This window comes from Malania oleifera, chromosome 1 (assembly GCF_029873635.1).
Source record: "Malania oleifera isolate guangnan ecotype guangnan chromosome 1, ASM2987363v1, whole genome shotgun sequence".
In the NCBI taxonomy this organism is placed as follows: Eukaryota; Viridiplantae; Streptophyta; class Magnoliopsida; order Santalales; family Ximeniaceae; genus Malania; species Malania oleifera.
This window is the reverse complement of record NC_080417.1, coordinates 123840041-123846487: the sequence shown is the minus strand read 5'-3', so window position 1 is coordinate 123846487 and position 6447 is coordinate 123840041.

The following is a 6447-nucleotide window of genomic DNA, read 5'->3' as shown; positions in this document are numbered from 1 at the left end:
TAAAACTTTTGTCATCAATTTCAACAGTAAATTTTTACAATCATATATTATAACTGCTAAATTAAACTTTTAACTTTAAAACTGTAAAAATATTTAATGATAAACATACATATACTTTTCCTTATACGTTTTCCTTAGATCGTCATTTAAGTACCAAAATGATCTTTTTCACGTAAACTTACACTTTCCTTCAAATCATCAGTAACTTTGTACACGTAATTGAATATGTATAAACATATATTATAAAAACCACTCTTAGGCCTGTTTGCCGTAAGTCATGTTTACCCCCATGACTGGGTTGTGCGGTCCGAAGACTGGACTTAACTGGCTGGCCGACCAAACTAAATCAACGTACGTAAACTTTAAGTGAGATTTTCCTTATTAAGTCCTGGTCCGGAACCAGGTGTGCACTCAGGAGAAATCCACTAACATAAATAACCACTCTGTAAACAGTGTGGGTGCACTCTGATCCGTATAAACTTTAAGCTGCGGTACCGAGCATCTGTAACTTTGAACTTTCGTTGCCATAAGGGGTTTGAAAATCATCTTATTATCATTTATGCAATTTAAAATAATATCGTGAAAATCTCATCTTTACTCATATTTACATAAAAAATGTAACGTAGAAATAAACTCATGCCACACAATTTTTGTGTTAAAAATATATATATAATTTTATTTTTGAATAGAAAGAAATGCTAAAAATTTACCCGAGAGGATTGGAACATTTCTTAACCCAAAAATAGATGCAAGTATATTAAAGATAGAACTGGTATAATTAAATATGCGTGAAAATAAACTCATGAAAATTTTGTGGAACTAATTGACATAATTAAAATTTACGTACAAATAAACTCGGGTATGAATTTAAAATAAAAAGAAACTAACATAATCAAAATTTACTTACCTTCTTCTTTTACCGTGTGCTACGAACACAATAATTATCTTTAAGAAATGAGATCGGAAAAAGTGGGTGATTGAGAATTTATTCAAAAATTCTCTCTCCACCACAAATTCTTTCACTCACTAATCCTTCTCTTCCTTAGAAAATTGTTGTGAAAAATGAAGGTTGAGAGCTCCCTTTTTATAGGAAAATTTTGGGGAAGAAATGAAATTTATAAAAGTGTGGGGAGATGGGTGAAATTATAATTTTTTAAAAATTAAAGAATGGGCAAGGTATGGGTTGAGTATGGGATAGGGATGGAGGCCATGTGGGAGTGCTTGCCACCATTCCCACTAAATAATTTTTTAATTAATTACTTACCTAATTAATTAATCAATAACTTAATTAATTATTCTATTATTTTATTATTTTTTTCTAATCATTATTATTATCATTGTTATTAATTTTAAACTACTTTTAGTATTTATTTATTTTATTATTTATTTTTGAACAAGAATTAAATTTAAATTTTGAAAACTCATGTGGGCCCCACATGGTCTTGTGGGCCCCACACAACTTCGAGACCCGAATGAATCCTACGTAACTCGAATAACTCTTATACGATTTTATGCATCCTACATAACTTTGAGACTCGTGTAAACCTCCATACGGCTTCGGGACTCATGTGGGCCCCACACAGTCTTGTGGGCCCCGCATATGATACTTATATTATTATTATTTTATCATATATTTCTACAAATTATGTCAGTCAAAACATTATTTTATGTACTTATTTACGTATATAAACAGTGTCTACCTTGTTTATCCTATGAAATTCCATTTTGACCAGGCCGACCTCCACGGAGTGACTGAGCCGCAATGGTCTCTGAGCACTCGCTTAGACAAGGTCTTTCTTAGGCATCAAACATGGAATCAAGGATTCTAACAGAGAAACACTTTCTTTTTTAATACTAACTATTATTATTATTATTCATTTTTTTTTCTTGGGTTATTACATGGCTAGTCCCCGACTCCCATGGCATCATACCGGCACTAAACTGGTGGATCCACACCCTTCGACCTAATCTACCGGAATAGGTTCACGCCCTTGGATATAGAGCCGGACACTCTACCAATCTATGGCCAGTGATTTCATACGCCCTCGGATATAGAGTCAAACACTTTTAGTACCTAGAACAATTCGAAACCGTGTTCCTACAAGCATTTCAACCAATCACACACACATGCATGCTCATATAATCAAACAAACCACACCCATTTGGTAATTTAAATCATGGTTTTCTAAACACATACAGTTTAAAACAAGTAAAATCACGACCATACCTATAATACAGTATAAATCAACATATACATTTGGTTTTCAACAAAACTAGGGATGCAACCCGTCGCCCCCTTTTTCCCAAAACTGTAATCATGAAAAACCCATAGTTTTCCTCGTTAGATCCCCCCAAATGAGTAGCCAAAACACACACAGGACCATGAACCACAGTTCTACCGAGTCCGATTTCAAAAATAACCAATATAAACACAATTCCCCTTACCTTTGCCCCAAGTAGCAAATCCCAAACTCTAAGGCCCCTAAACAGCGAACCGAGTTCCAAAACCTACAATCAACAGTATAGAAGATACTCACAACTCTGTCCTCTACCGAACTACCAAATTAGAAAAGAAAACCGAGCCTTACCTCGATTTAAAGCGGAAATCCGAAAATCTCCGAAACAGGATTCTAATCTGTAGGTTTTGTAGAGAATCCTTCCACGATCCTCGTGGTAACTTCAGATTAACGATTCTCGCGATGAACGGCGAAGAAATCTAGAAAAATAGAGAGTAAGGAGAGTTATAGAGAAAGAAAGAGAAGATTTTTAAATTTCTTAGCTTGGAAGTAAAGAGAACTTCTATTTATAACCCTTTGACTCGGGCTCCTTTGTTGACGAAATGGTGTCCTCGTCGACGAGGTCATTTAGACAGCTCATCGATGAGACGATGGATTCGTCAACGAATCTTGATATCACCGGTTTCCCGAAATCTCTCAGCTTCTCCTCATCGATGAGCCTCTGAACTTCGTTAACGAAACTTACATGGATTTCGTCGACGAATCCTGGTTTCGTCGACGAAATCTGCCAAATTCCCAATTTACCCCTCTCTTATTTATTTAAACTCATATATCATGGTTCAGGTTCTTATAGTTTCCCCTCCTTATAAAAATTTTGTCCTCGAAATTTGCCATCTCTCATTCGCAAACTCACTCGTACAATCAAACAGAAACTGGCAACTACTACAATGCAGCCCCATCATAACACATATATACATACCCTCACTTATGGCGGAGGAATACCGTGATTATATATACACCTATCTCAGGAGTTCACAATATACACACTCCCGACGACTAACCACCTATCCTAACCCAAAGTAGGATAACGTACAAGTACTCAAAACAACTGTGAATACTTCTAGCATATTTTTCGTTTCCAGTTCCCAAGAAACTTCCTCAATCTCGTGGTTCCGCCACAATACCTTCACTAACGGTATCTCTTTAGTACGAAGCTTCTGAACTTTACAGTCCAGAACCTGAACAGGTATCTCCTCATATGCTAAAGTATCCCCAATTTCCAACTCACCATAACTGATAACATGTGATGGATCCAACACGTACCTTCTCAGCATGGATACGTGAAACACATCGTGGACCCTCGAGAGTTCTGGGGGTAGTGTAATCTTGTAGGCTACCAGACCCACTCGTTCAAGAACCTCGAATGGTCCGATATACCTCAGGCTCAGCTTGCCCTTCCTCCCGGATCTCATCACCCCTTTCATCGGAGCGATGCGCAGAAATACCTTACCCCCCACCTCGAACTCTAACTCACGGCGGCGAACATTTGTGTAACTCTTCTGCTGACTCTGAGCTGATTTAATCCTCTCTCATATCAAACCTACCTTCTCAGACTCCTGCTGCACAAGTTCAGGTCCTAAAACCTGAAGTTCACCAACCTTATCCCAACACAAAAGAGATCGACACCTCTGACCATACAAAACCTCGAACGGTGCCATCCCGATACTAGTCTAGAAGCTGTTATTATAAGCGAACTCTACTAGTGGCATAAACTGTATCCAGCTACCACCAAAGTCTAACAGACAAGCTTGTAACATATCTTCTAAGATCTGTATCGTCCTCTCCGACTGTCCATCCTTCTGGGGGTAGAACGTTGTACTGAAAGTAAGCTTTGTTCTCAGTACCTCTTGCAAGCTTGTCTAGAATCAAGAAGTAAACCGTGGATCTCGATCTAACACAATGGACACCGGTACCTCATGCATTCTCACAATCTCATGCACATACATATTTGCTAATCTACTCAAAGGATAGCCAATCTTCATTGGTATGAAATGAGCAGATTTCGTCAACCTATTCACGATCACCCAAATAGCATTCTGCCCGTGAAGTGCTAGCGGCAATCTGGTCACAAAATCCATGGAAATATGCTCCCATTTCCACATCGAAATAGGCAAAGGCTGCAACGACCTTGCCGGCCTCTGATGTTTAGCTTTCACCTGCTGACACATTAGATACTGCTCCACTAACTATCTGCCTCTTCATACCAGACCACCAGAAAGTCTCACACAAGTCACGATACATCTTTGTACTACCAGGATGTACCATATATAATGAATAATGCGCTTCCTCCAAAATCGTCCTTTTGATCTCATCATTGTTTGGAACACACAGCCTGGTCCCAAACCTCAATACACCTCCTTCAGAGATGTTAAAATCTGCAACCAAACCCTGCTGCACTTTCTCCACAATCTCAATTAACTCTACATCACTAGCTTGCGCGGCTTTTATACGCTCAAACAAGGTCGGCTAGATCACCAAGCTAGCAATGAAAACCTGATGATCACTGCACCAACTCTATACCTGAACTCTCCAGATCTCATCTAATGTGATGCTGAGCTATAACTGCAAATACTGTTGCATGCTTTGACTTCTGACTCAACGCATCTGCTACCACATTAGCCTTCCCCGGGTGATAACTGATCGTGCAATCGTAATCCTTAATCAACTCTAGCCACCGTTTCTGCCTTATATTCAACTCCTTCTGCGTGAAGAAATAGCCGAGGCTCTTATGGTTGGTGAAGATCTCACATTGCACCCCGTACAGATAGTGTCACCAGATCTTCAGTGCATATACAATAGTAGGCAATTCCAAACCGTGCATAGGGTAATTCTTCTCATACTCTTTCAATTGCCGAGAAGCATACACTACTACCTTACCCTATTGCATAAGCACACATCCTAAACCCTTTAGAGACGCGTCGCTATAAATCACAAACCCACCATCCCTCGAAGGAATGGTCAAAACTGGAGCGGTGACTAGCCGGTGCTTCAACTCCTGAAAGCATTGCTCGCAATCACTGGTCCACTCAAACTGCACCCCCTTCCTGGTCAATCAATTCAGAGGTCCAGACAGTTTAGAGAACCCTTCCACGAACCGACGATAATAACTTGCCGATCCCAAAAAACTCCAAACCTCCTACACATTCTTCAGCCTCACCCAGTCAACCACAGCTTCAATCTTGCTAGGATCAATTGATATACCATCACTAGTCACCACATGGCCTAAGAATGCAATCTGACTCAACCAGAATTCACACTTCTTCAGTTTAGCATACAACTTCTTCTCCCGCAGAATCTGTAATACTAACCTCAGATGATTCCCATGCTCTTCCGAACTCCTCGAGTATACCAGAATATCGTTAATGAATACCACCACGAATCGATCCAGGTACTCATTGAAAACCATGTTCATCGGATCCATGAACACCGCCGAAGCATTGGTCAACCCAAACGGCATAACCAAGAACTCATAGTGGCCATATCTGGTTCGGAAAGCAGTCTTCGCCACATCCTCCGATCTAATCCTCACCTGATGATATCCTGACCGCAAGTCGATCTTCTAAAAGACCCGCATCCCCTGTAACTAGTCAAAGAGATCATCTATACGAGGTAAAGGATAGCAATTCTTCACAGTTACCTTGTTAATCTCATGGTAATCAATGCACATCCGCATTGACCCGTCCTTCTTCTTCACAAACAATAACGGAGCTCCCCAGGGCGAAACACTAGGTCAAATGAAACCCCTGTCCAGTAATTCCTGCAACTGCTCTTTCAATTCCCGAAGTTCTGCTGGAGCCATCCGGTACGAAGCTTTAGAGATTGGTGCCTTGCCAGGCAGCAACTCTATCGCAAACTCCACCTCATGATCCGAAGGTAAACCGAGTAAATCATCTGGAAACACATCCGGAAACTCATTGACTACCCGAATATCCTCAAGTCTCAACTCATCCTGTAGCGGTTCCTCCACACAAGCTAGATACCTCTGACACCCGTCCAAGAGTAACCTCCTCGCTTGTAATGTCGACAGAATCTGTGGCGCTGGACGCACCCACGATCCCACAAATTCATACCCCTGCTCCCTAGGAGGTCCAAAAACTACCACCTTCGTACGACAGTCGATCACAACATGACTGGAGAACAACCAATCCAT